The sequence below is a fragment of the Bufo gargarizans genome, chromosome 6 (assembly GCF_014858855.1).
Source record: "Bufo gargarizans isolate SCDJY-AF-19 chromosome 6, ASM1485885v1, whole genome shotgun sequence".
NCBI classification, from domain to species: Eukaryota; Metazoa; Chordata; class Amphibia; order Anura; family Bufonidae; genus Bufo; species Bufo gargarizans.
Genome location: NC_058085.1, coordinates 196,006,602 through 196,019,796, shown reverse-complemented (window position 1 = coordinate 196,019,796; position 13,195 = coordinate 196,006,602). Strand labels below are relative to the sequence as shown.

At 48.6% G+C, this 13,195-nt stretch overlaps 1 protein-coding gene across 1 annotated transcript in view; it reads left to right on the top strand.

Annotated features, from left to right (window-relative positions):
• The window catches only part of LOC122942431 (heparan-alpha-glucosaminide N-acetyltransferase-like), a 458,936-nt gene that overhangs the window by 142,290 nt on the left and 303,451 nt on the right, over positions 1–13,195 (top strand). The gene's annotated exons all lie outside the window — the stretch shown is intronic.

The following is a 13,195-nucleotide window of genomic DNA, read 5'->3' as shown; positions in this document are numbered from 1 at the left end:
AGTCAGTAAAACGCGAATATGAGTTATGAATTGGGGACAGGTAAGGTGAGTATTATGGAATGGTAGCAAAGGACTGTCGGGCGGTTTGTTTGGCAGAGAGGACAGAAGCTGTTGCAGCACGCGCACGGGGCCCCATTGATGAGAGGTCGGGAAGAAACACCTGGGTCGGGGTGCCTACCTGAGAGGTCTTGGTGATGAGTAGCGAGAGTATGTAACCATCTCTGGAAGCCGAGAGCTGACCGAGAGTGACGTATCTGCTACTGTTAGCCAGGGAGGTAAACTCGGCCGGTCTCAACCCGTAAAAGGCCAGGTACATGGCAGCTTAATTATCAACTATGCAGTGCACCGAATGGTTTTGTCTAGCAGGTCGGAAAGGTCGCGGAAAAGCTGGCCAGTGACGGGTAGCCGGCGAGTGCGTGTCTCGCAGTCGCTTCTCTCGAGACCCCTCAGAGTAGCTTTAATGGCATGGATTGAAAACAACGAACCTGGCTGGGTGAAACTCATGGCTCTAAAATGTTGCACCCCTGCGAGGTAGGACTTGACCGCGGCGTGGGATAGTTTCAGATTGGGGTGACAGTAACCTATAAACGCCAGGATGTACGGAACGAACTCAGTGTCACCTTGCGGACAGGAGTCCTGAAATCTCTGGAAGGCTCTCCAACCTGTCTGGTAGGCTCTGGCTGTATTGGGTGAGAGGGACTTGTCTAACAGTGACCGAGCGGTGGCGAGATGAGCGTCTATGGAAGGAATAGAGCAGCGTATGGCGGGACTGGACTCCCGATGACATCGGCTTCTGGACAGATCTGTGAAAAGAGGGTAATAAACGAGATAATGCGTCGTCTGCTGCGTTGTGGTTACCGGCTATGTGAAGCTATGTAACGAAACTGGTGTTGTAATGACAGAAGGACCAGGCGCCTAAGAAATAACATGACATACAGACTTAGAAGAACCACTATTGAGAAACTCGATGACGGCTGCATTATCGGACGCGAAGGACGTTGTCTGACCTGACCAACTTTGACCCCAGGTATGGGATGCTGCCACTAAGGGCTAGAGTACAAAACTGCTGAGGTACGGAAAACCCAGGAATGGAACTGACTTCGATTGGCCATCTGTCTGCTAACCAATGATTGCCAAAAATAGCTGCGAAACCTGTATTGGCAGCGGCGTCGGACAAAATTACGGGGGAGTTGCCGGATATTGTGGGAACAAAGAGCGAGATGCCATTCCATTGCGTGAGAAATGATTCCACATGTTCAAGTCAGCTATGACCATATCGCCCAGACCTATGCTGCTATCCTGGGAAGGGGCTGTAGGAAGGAGTGAAAGTAACGAGATACGAATGCCCTACCTTGCGGAATTGTACGCATGGCAAAGTTCAACATACCTAACAGGGACTGAAGCTGAACTTTATAATCACTCTAGTGGATGTGAAACTATGAACGACTTCCCTGATTCTCTGTAATTTGTCCCTTGGCAACCATGTTCTGGGTGTCCAATACTATACCAAGGAATGTGATGACTGCGGAGGGACCTTCCACTTTCTTGGGAGAGACAGGAACCCCTAATTGTCTGAAACACTCCAGTAGCAACGAAGGTCTTTGGGGGGAGTGTCAGGACGCTCAATAATTAAAAACTATTCAGGAAGTGAATAACATAGCTACAGTGGAATTCATGGACTAAATCCAGTGGAGAGCCTTGGCTAATTGGTCAAATAACCACAGGCTACTCTTAGACCCGAATGTGAGATTGAAAGCAAAATAATAAAGGTCCCTCCATTTGATGCCATGCCATTGCCAGAGGGATGGTTTGATCGGTAGTAATTTGAAGGCGTCTGCAATATCAGCTTTAGAAAGGATGGTGCTGGGACCTAACTGTAAGATAAGAGCGATGGCTTGATCTATGGTGACATATCTCATGCTAACCTCTTCTGATGGGACGAGAGTTGATGTTAAGTATGGGAACTGCTGCAACCGAACTATATTGACAACACACATGTAATTATTATCTTCTTTTAATGAACAGACTACTTAGGGTGGGCTCTGAAGCAGTTAGTACATATGTGTAGCAAGCGGCACTGACTGAAGTTACAGGACGCATGGTTGAAATTATTACAATTTGTGACCTGCCGAGTAGTTTGATGGGTCTACCCAGCTTGTCACCTAAACCAGAGGATCTGTGTGAATCGGACGGGCCGGAAACAGGACCTGTAGAACTAGACCTCTCACTCTGGGCAGCCTTATGACACCACACCGTAGAATGGTCAATTGACTGGCACAGGGAGCATGATAGTGCTTTAAGCCCGGCGAAATGCCTACAAATCTCTGAATCAATATTGGCCCAGTTAGTAAGAAACTGGAACTGACTTGAGGTGGCAGCTGCCTTGACCGAGAAGAACAATGGTAGTCGTAGAAGGAACTCCCACCGTACTTGTAGCCCAACTCTGTTATCCTGAACAAGTATAAATCCAGTTCAACCCTTCTCTCGGGACGAACTGAACAGACTACGTCTCTGTACAAACTAAAAACGAGCACAAACTCAGGTACCGTGAGCTTGCGGTTCAGCCTGTGGTCCCGGCCTTCCAGGACCACTGACACATCCCGACAGGCAATTACCCTACTGTTTTCAACAACAGATGGATCTGTGTCAGCGAGTTCTGAACAGTGACCACTGAGACTTCTACCTGCTGCTGAGGGCCTTAGTTAATGACAATAACCGGTATAACTCAGCCTTCCCAGCAGAAGCGGGATGCGAAACACCCCGTCTGGACATCTCCGTCATCAGCCTAGGGACGGTCCAAGTGCGAGGAGACGACACATTGCCCCCTTCTGACATCCTGGCGGGGTTCTTGTCGACCGAAGCCTCCACTATGTCTGAAGCGCGTGACATATCCTGTAAATACAGCATGCACAAATCAATTTCTGACTGCCAACCGACACCGGGATCATGTGACGTAAGCTGTGGGAAGGTCGAGACCCATGCAACTGTGAAGAATACGAGTGAAAAGGGACGAGAGGACCTGAGCCGAGGAGAAGCGATAGCTGAACCTAGAACACCCCAGTGATTGATGAGTCTGACGGTGGCACAACTGACCCACCACCAGAAGGAGAGAAGAGGAATAGTAACACGACACAGCTACTGCCATACTGTACCCTGATGGTTGAACAACGTGCAGAATATATTGGAAGAAGGACGACACAGATCCTGGAATAATTCATATGTAAGATCCCTGCGTACGACATACCGCCAGGCGTAGAGGCGTGTGCCCAACAATACGGAGATCCTCTAACTAGCACTGAACAAGTATATCGCCCCTTCCTTAAACTCCATCAGTGAAGCATGGGTAACACTCTATAATGATTAAATGTATATGTATATATATATATATATATATATATACACACACACACACACCATTTCTCAACACTCCCTTTTTTTTTTTTTTTTTTTTTGTGGTCATAACCCCTGGTGGCCACTAGATGGAGCCAACACAGGGCACAGCACCATGGACTGTACAGCCGGCAGACGCCACCAGAGGGAGCCTGTGACAACCAACACTGCTCCATGGACTGCATTGACTCCGGCGGCCACCAGGGGGAGCTCACACAGCGCCGGCCACCTGCAGCACGGGCAGACAGCGGAGGAGACAGCAAGCAGGACGCTGAGGTGAGTGTGCGGCTGACATGACAAGGGCCAGAGCGGACATGGGGGACATGAGGGGCATGAGGGGAAAGAATTAACTACAGCTACCGAGAGCCCTACCTAGCTAATGGCACAGCGGCCCGTGCCAGACATTAGGGGAGGAGAGACGTATGAATCGGGATCGCGCTGATCCCTGCACCCTACGATTCATGCCACGTGGGAGTCGGGGCTCCTGGCAGACGCTCCGGTGCAGTGTGGCCCCCTCTTACCTAAGGGAGCCGGCACTGCCGGCCGGACTTGTGAGCCGAGACTGCAATTGTGGCAGCCACTTACCTGATCTAGTAGCTTGCTTTGCGTGGAAACGAACTTCCAGGACCAGACGCAACTTCACGCACCGAACGAGGCCAGCGTTTGACACGTCGTTCATTGAAGGAGGGGCAGAGGTGCCATGATATAGGCAACCGTGCCCCTCCCACAAATACAGGCCAATGAATCGGCCTTAACACTAGTCTGTTCATTTTTTGGCCATATACTACATCAGGGGCAAGCTGCGCCCATCACCAAGTGCATTTAACCAGCAATAGTGTGGTTATTTTTTGGCCATATCCCAGTCTAATTCTGTCACTAAATCCATACCGGTCACCCAGCGCCTAAATACTAGGCCTCAAATTTATATCCCGCTAAATCTCTTGTTACCGCTGTCCTGTTGTGGCTGGGAAAGTTATTTAGTGTCCGTCAAAGCACATTTTTTGTTCTGGGTTGAAATACAATTCCCAATTTAGCAATTTAAAAATTTAGTGGTTTCTGCTATATCAGAGCTATTTGAAATCTATCCCTAAAAGGGTATATAATATTCAAGGTGCACATTGGGTCATTCAGAATAACTTCACACACACCCGCTACTGTGTATTTCCAAGTCTAATTCTGGCACTAAACCCATACCTGTCACCCAGCGCCTAAATACTAGGCCTCAAATTTATATCCCGCTAAATCTGTCCTTAGTGCTGTAGCTGGGCGAGTTATTTAGTGTCCGTTCAAGCACATTTCTTGTTCTGGGTTGAAATACGATTCCCAATTTAGCAATTTCATAATTTAGTGGTTTCTGCTATATCAGAGCTATTTGAAATCTATCCCTAAAAGGGTATATAATATTCAAGGTGCACATAGGGTCATTCAGAATAACTTCACACACACCCGCTACTGTGTATTTCCAAGTCTAATTCTGGCACTAAACCCATACCTGTCACCCAGCGCCTAAATACTAGGCCTCAAATTTATATCCAGCTAAATCTGTCCTTAGTGCTGTAGCTGGGCGAGTTATTTAGTGTCCGTTCAAGCACATTTCTTGTTCTGGGTTGAAATACAATTCCCAATTTAGCAATTTCATAATTTAGTGGTTTCTGCTATATCAGAGCTATTTGAAATCTATCCCTAAAAGGGTATATAATATTCAAGGTGCACATTGGGTCATTCAGAATAACTTCACACACACCCGCTACTGTGTATTTCCAAGTCTAATTCTGGCACTAAACCCATACCTGTCACCCAGCGCCTAAATACTAGGCCTCAAATTTATATCCAGCTAAATCTGTCCTTAGTGCTGTAGCTGGGCGAGTTATTTAGTGTCCGTTCAAGCACATTTCTTGTTCTGGGTTGAAATACAATTCCCAATTTAGCAATTTCATAATTTAGTGGTTTCTGCTATATCAGAGCTATTTGAAATCTATCCCTAAAAGGGTAGATCATATTGAAGGTGCACATAGGGACATTCAGAATAACTTCACACACCCGCTACTGTGCATTTCCAAGTCTAATTCTGTCACTAAACCCATACCTGTCACCCAGCGCCTAAATACTAGGCCTCAAATTTATATCCAGCTAAATCTGTCCTTAGTGCTGTAGCTGGGCGAGTTATTTAGTGTCCGTTCAAGCACATTTCTTGTTCTGGGTTGAAATACAATTCCCAATTTAGCAATTTCATAATTTAGTGGTTTCTGCTATATCAGAGCTATTTGAAATCTATCCCTAAAAGGGTATATAATATTCAAGGTGCACATTGGGTCATTCAGAATAACTTCACACACACCCGCTACTGTGTATTTCCAAGTCTAATTCTGTCACTAAACCCATACCTGTCACCCAGCGCCTAAATACTAGGCCTCAAATTTATATCCTGCTAAATCTCTCGTTAACGCTGTCCTGTTGTGGCTGGGAAAGTTATTTAGTGTCCGTCAAAGCACATTTTTTGTTCTGGGTTGAAATACAATTCCCAATTTAGCAATTTCATAATTTAGTGGTTTCTGCTATATCAGAGCTATTTGAAATCTATCCCTAAAAGGGTATATAATATTCAAGGTGCACATTGGGTCATTCAGAATAACTTCACACACACCCGCTACTGTGTATTTCTAAGTCTAATTCTGTCACTAAACCCATACCTGTCACCCAGCGCCTAAATACTAGGCCTCAAATTTATATCCTGCTAAATCTCTCGTTAACGCTGTCCTGTTGTGGCTGGGAAAGTTATTTAGTGTCCGTCAAAGCACATTTTTTGTTCTGGGTTGAAATACAATTCCCAATTTAGCAATTTCATAATTTAGTGGTTTCTGCTATATCAGAGCTATTTGAAATCTATCCCTAAAAGGGTATATAATATTCAAGGTGCACATTGGGTCATTCAGAATAACTTCACACACACCCGCTACTGTGTATTTCCAAGTCTAATTCTGTCACTAAACCCATACCTGTCACCCAGCGCCTAAATACTAGGCCTCAAATTTATATCCTGCTAAATCTCTCGTTAACGCTGTCCTGTTGTGGCTGGGAAAGTTATTTAGTGTCCGTCAAAGCACATTTTTTGTTCTGGGTTGAAATACAATTCCCAATTTAGCAATTTCATAATTTAGTGGTTTCTGCTATATCAGAGCTATTTGAAATCTATCCCTAAAAGGGTATATAATATTCAAGGTGCACATTGGGTCATTCAGAATAACTTCACACACACCCGCTACTGTGTATTTCTAAGTCTAATTCTGTCACTAAACCCATACCGGTCACCCAGCGCCTAAATACTAGGCCTCAAATTTATATCCTGCTAAATCTCTCGTTAACGCTGTCCTGTTGTGGCTGGGAAAGTTATTTAGTGTCCGTCAAAGCACATTTTTTGTTCTGGGTTGAAATACAATTCCCAATTTAGCAATTTCATAATTTAGTGGTTTCTGCTATATCAGAGCTATTTGAAATCTATCCCTAAAAGGGTATATAATATTCAAGGTGCACATTGGGTCATTCAGAATAACTTCACACACACACACTTCTGTGCATTTCCAAGTCTAATTCTGTCACTAAATCCATACCGGTCACCCAGCGCCTAAATACTAGGCCTCAAATTTATATCCTGCTAAATCTCTCGTTAACGCTGTCCTGTTGTGGCTGGGAAAGTTATTTAGTGTCCGTCAAAGCACATTTTTTGTTCTGGGTTGAAATACAATTCCCAATTTAGCAATTTCATAATTTAGTGGTTTCTGCTATATCAGAGCTATTTGAAATCTATCCCTAAAAGGGTATATAATATTCAAGGTACACATTGGGTCATTCAGAATAACTTCACACACACACGCTTCTGTGCATTTCCAAGTCTAATTCTGTCACTAAATCCATACCGGTCACCCAGCGCCTAAATACTAGGCCTCAAATTTATATCCCGCTGAATTTGAATACAATACATTGGGCCAAATAATATATTTGTTGTTGTGGTGAACCATAACAATGAGAAAAACATCTAGTAAGGGACGCGGACGTGGACATGGTCGTGGTGGTGTTAGTGGACCCTCTGGTGCTGGGAGAGGACGTGGCCGTTCTGCCACATCCACACGTCCTAGTGTACCAACTACCTCAGGTCCCAGTAGCCGCCAGAATTTACAGCGATATATGGTGGGGCCCAATGCCGTTCTAAGGATGGTAAGGCCTGAGCAGGTACAGGCATTAGTCAATTGGGTGGCCGACAGTGGATCCAGCACGTTCACATTATCTCCCACCCAGTCTTCTGCAGAAAGCGCACAGATGGCGCCTGAAAACCAACCCCATCAGTCTGTCACATCACCCCCATGCATACCAGGGAAACTGTCTCAGCCTCAAGTTATGCAGCAGTCTCTTATGCTGTTTGAAGACTCCGCTGGCAGGGTTTCCCAAGGGCATCCACCTAGCCCTTCCCCAGCGGTGAAAGACATAGAATGCACTGACGCACAACCACTTATGTTTCCTGATGATGAGGACATGGGAATACCACCTCAGCATGTCTCTGATGATGACGAAACACAGGTGCCAACTGCTGCGTCTTTCTGCAGTGTGCAGACTGAACAGGAGGTCAGGGATCAAGACTGGGTGGAAGACGATGCAGGGGACGATGAGGTCCTAGACCCCACATGGAATGAAGGTCGTGCCACTGACTTTCACAGTTCGGAGGAAGAGGCAGTGGTGAGACCGAGCCAACAGCGTAGCAAAAGAGGGAGCAGTGGGCAAAAGCAGAACACCCGCCGCCAAGAGACTCCGCCTGCTACTGACCGCCGCCATCTGGGACCGAGCACCCCAAAGGCAGCTTCAAGGAGTTCCCTGGCATGGCACTTCTTCAAACAATGTGCTGACGACAAGACCCGAGTGGTTTGCACGCTGTGCCATCAGAGCCTGAAGCGAGGCATTAACGTTCTGAACCTGAGCACAACCTGCATGACCAGGCACCTGCATGCAAAGCATGAACTGCAGTGGAGTAAACACCTTAAAACCAAGGAAGTCACTCAGGCTCCCCCTGCTACCTCTTCTGCTGCTGCCGCCTCGGCCTATTCTGCTGCTGCCGCCTCGGCCTCTTCCTCCGCCTCTGGAGGAACGTTGGCACCTGCCGCCCAGCAAACAGGGGATGTACCACCAACACCACCACCACCACCTCCGTCACCAAGCGTCCCAACCATGTCACACGCCAGCGTTCAGCTCTCCATCTCACAAACATTTGATAGAAAGCGTAAATTCCCACCTAGCCACCCTCGATCCCTGGCCCTGAATGCCAGCATTTCTAAACTACTGGCCTATGAAATGCTGTCATTTAGGCTGGTGGACACAGACAGCTTCAAACAGCTCATGTCGCTTGCTGTCCCACAGTATGTTGTTCCCAGCCGGCACTACTTCTCCAAGAGAGCCGTGCCTTCCCTGCACAACCAAGTATCCGATAAAATCAAGTGTGCACTGCGCAACGCCATCTGTAGCAAGGTCCACCTAACCACAGATACGTGGACCAGTAAGCACGGCCAGGGACGCTATATCTCCCTAACTGCACACTGGGTAAATGTAGTGGCAGCTGGGCCCCAGGCGGAGAGCTGTTTGGCGCACGTCCTTCCGCCGCCAAGGATCGCAGGGCAACATTCTTTGCCTCCTGTTGCCACCTCCTCCTTCTCGGCTTCCTCCTCCTCTTCTTCCACCTGCTCATCCAGTCAGCCACACACCTTCACCACCAACTTCAGCACAGCCCGGGGTAAACGTCAGCAGGCCATTCTGAAACTCATATGTTTGGGGGACAGGCCCCACACCGCACAGGAGTTGTGGCGGGGTATTGAACAACAGACCGACGAGTGGTTGCTGCCGGTGAGCCTCAAGCCCGGCCTGGTGGTGTGTGATAATGGGCGAAATCTCGTTGCAGCTCTGGGACTAGCCAATTTGACGCACATCCCTTGCTTGGCGCATGTGCTGAATTTGGTGGTGCAGAAGTTCATTCACAACTACCCCGACATGTCAGAGCTGCTGCATAAAGTGCGGGCCGTCTGTTCGCGCTTCCGGCGTTCACATCCTGCTGCTGCTCGCCTGTCTGCGCTACAGCGTAACTTCGGCCTTCCCGCTCACCGCCTCATATGCGACGTGCCCACCAGGTGGAACTCCACCTTGCACATGCTGGACAGACTGTGCGAGCAGCAGCAGGCCATAGTGGAGTTTCAGCTGCAGCACGCACGGGTCAGTCGCACTACAGAACAGCACCACTTCACCACCAATGACTGGGCCTCCATGCGAGACCTGTGTGCCCTGTTGCGCTGTTTCGAGTACTCCACCAACATGGCCAGTGGCGATGACACCGTTATCAGCGTTACAATACCACTTCTATGTCTCCTTGAGAAAACACTTAGGGCGATGATGGAAGAGGAGGTGGCCCAGGAGGAGGAGGAGGAGGAGGAGGAAGAGGGGTCATTTTTAGCACTTTCAGGCCAGTCTCTTCGAAGTGACTCAGAGGGAGGTTTTTGGCAACAGCAGAGGCCAGGTACAAATGTGGCCAGCCAGGGCCCACTACTGGAGGACGAGGAGGACGAGGATGAGGAGGAGGTGGAGGAGGATGAGGATGAAGCATGGTCACAGCGGGGTGGCACCCAACGCAGCTCGGGTCCATCACTGGTGCGTGGCTGGGGGGAAAGGCAGGACGATGACGATACGCCTCCCACAGAGGACAGCTTGTCCTTACCCCTGGGCAGCCTGGCACACATGAGGGACTACATGCTGCAGTGCCTGCGCAACGACAGCAGAGTTGCCCACATTTTAACCTGTGCGGACTACTGGGTTGCCACCCTGCTGGATCCACGCTACAAAGACAATGTGCCCACCTTACTTCCTGCACTGGAGCGTGATAGGAAGATGCGCGAGTACAAGCGCACGTTGGTAGACGCGCTACTGAGAGCATTCCCAAATGTCACAGGGGAACAAGTGGAAGCCCAAGGCCAAGGCAGAGGAGGAGCAAGAGGTCGCCAAGGCAGCTGTGTCACGGCCAGCTCCTCTGAGGGCAGGGTTAGCATGGCAGAGATGTGGAAATCTTTTGTCAACACGCCACAGCTAACTGCACCACCACCTGATACGCAACGTGTTAGCAGGAGGCAACATTTCACTAACATGGTGGAACAGTACGTGTGCACACCAATCCACGTACTGACTGATGGTTCGGCCCCATTCAACTTCTGGGTCTCTAAATTGTCCACGTGGCCAGAGCTAGCCTTTTATGCCTTGGAGGTGCTGGCCTGCCCGGCAGCCAGCATTTTGTCTGAACGTGTATTCAGCACGGCAGGGGGCGTCATTACAGACAAACGCAGCCGCCTGTCTACAGCCAATGTGGACAAGCTGACGTTCATAAAAATGAACCAGGCATGGATCCCACAGGACCTGTCCGTCCCTTGTCCAGATTAGACATTAACTACCTCCCCATAACCATATATTATTGGACTCCAGGGCACTTCCTCATTCAATCCTATTTTTATTTTCATTTTACCATTATATTGCGAGGCTACCCAAAGTTGAATGAACCTCTCCTCTGCCTGTGTGCTAGGCCTAAATATATGCCAATGGACTGTTGCAGTGGTGGCTGACATGAAGCCTGATTCTCTGCTATGACATGCAGACTAATTCTCTGCTGACATGAAGCCAGATTGTCTGTTACGGGACCTCTCTCCTCTGCCTGGGTGCTGGGCCTAAATTTATGACAATGGACTGTTGCAGTGGTGGCTGACGTGAAGCCTGATTCTCTGCTATGACATGCAGACTGATTCTCTGCTGACATGAAGCCAGATTGTCTGTTACGGGACCTCTCTGCTCTGCCTGTGTGCTAGGCCTAAATATATGCCAATGGACTGTTGCAGTGGTGGGTGACGTGAAGCCTCATTCTCTGCTATGACATGCAGACTGATTCTCTGCTGACATGAAGCCAGATCGTCTGTTACGGGACCTCTCTGCTCTGCCTGTGTGCTAGGCCTAAATATATGCCAATGGACTGTTGCAGTGGTGGGTGACGTGAAGCCTCATTCTCTGCTATGACATGCAGACTGATTCTCTGCTGTCATGAAGCCAGATTGTCTGTTACGGGACCTCTCTGCTCTGCCTGTGTGCTAGGCCTAAATATATGCCAATGGACTGTTGCAGTGGTGGGTGACGTGAAGCCTCATTCTCTGCTATGACATGCAGACTGATTCTCTGCTGACATGAAGCCAGATTGTCTGTTACGGGACCTCTCTCCTCTGCCTGTGTGCTAGGCCTAAATATATGCCAATGGACTGTTGCAGTGGTGGCTGACGTGAAGCCTCATTCTCTGCTATGACATGCAGACTAATTCTCTGCTGACATGAAGCCAGATTGTCTGTTACGGGACCTCTCTCCTCTGCCTGGGTGCTGGGCCTAAATTTATGACAATGGACTGTTGCAGTGGTGGCTGACGTGAAGCCTGATTCTCTGCTATGACATGCAGACTGATTCTCTGCTGACATGAAGCCAGATCCTCTGTTACGGGACCTCTCTCCTCTGCCTGTGTGTGTGCTGGGCCTAAATATATGCCAATGGACTGTTGCAGTGGTGGCTGACGTGAAGCCTCATTCTCTGCTATGACATGCAGACTGATTCTCTGCTGACATGAAGCTAGATTCTCTGTTACGGGACCTCTCTCCTCTGCCTGTGTGTGTGCTGGGCCTAAATATATGCCAATGGACTGTTGCAGTGGTGGCTGACGTGAAGCCTCATTCTCTGCTATGACATGCAGACTAATTCTCTGCTGACATGAAGACAGATTCTCTGTTACGGGACCTCTCTCCTCTGCCTGTGTGTGTGCTGGGCCTAAATATATGCCAATGGACTGTTGCAGTGGTGGCTGACGTGAAGCCTCATTCTCTGCTATGACATGCAGACTGATTCTCTGCTGACATGAAGCCAGATCCTCTGTTACGGGACCTCTCTCCTCTGCCTGTGTGTGTGCTGGGCCTAAATATATGCCAATGGACTGTTGCAGTGGTGGCTGACGTGAAGCCTCATTCTCTGCTATGACATGCAGACTGATTCTCTGCTGACATGAAGCCAGATTCTCTGTTACGGGACCTCTCTCCTCTGCCTGTGTGTGTGCTGGGCCTAAATATATGCCAATGGACTGTTGCAGTGGTGGCTGACGTGAAGCCTCATTCTCTGCTATGACATGCAGACTAATTCTCTGCTGACATGAAGACAGATTCTCTGTTACGGGACCTCCCTCCTCTGCCTGGGTGCTGGGCCTAAATATATGCCAATGGACTGTTGCAGTGGTGGCTGACGTGAAGCCTCATTCTCTGCTATGACATGCAGACTAATTCTCTGCTGACATGAAGACAGATTCTCTGTTACGGGACCTCTCTCCTCTGCCTGGGTGCCGGGGCCTAAATATCTGAGAATGGACTGTTCCAGTGGTGGGTGACGGGAAGCCAGATTCTCTGCTATGGAACCTCTCTCCAATTGATTTTGGTTAATTTTTATTTATTTAATTTTTATTTTAATTCATTTCCCTATCCACATTTGTTTGCAGGGGATTTACCTACATGTTGCTGCCTTTTGCAGCCCTCTAGCTCTTTCCTGGGCTGTTTTACAGCCTTTTTAGTGCCGAAAAGTTCGGGTCCCCATTGACTTCAATGGGGTTCGGGTTCGGGACGAAGTTCGGATCGGGTTCGGATCCCGAACCCGAACAGTTCCGGGATGTTCGGCCGAACTTCTCGAACCCGAACATCCAGGTGTTCGCTCAACTCTA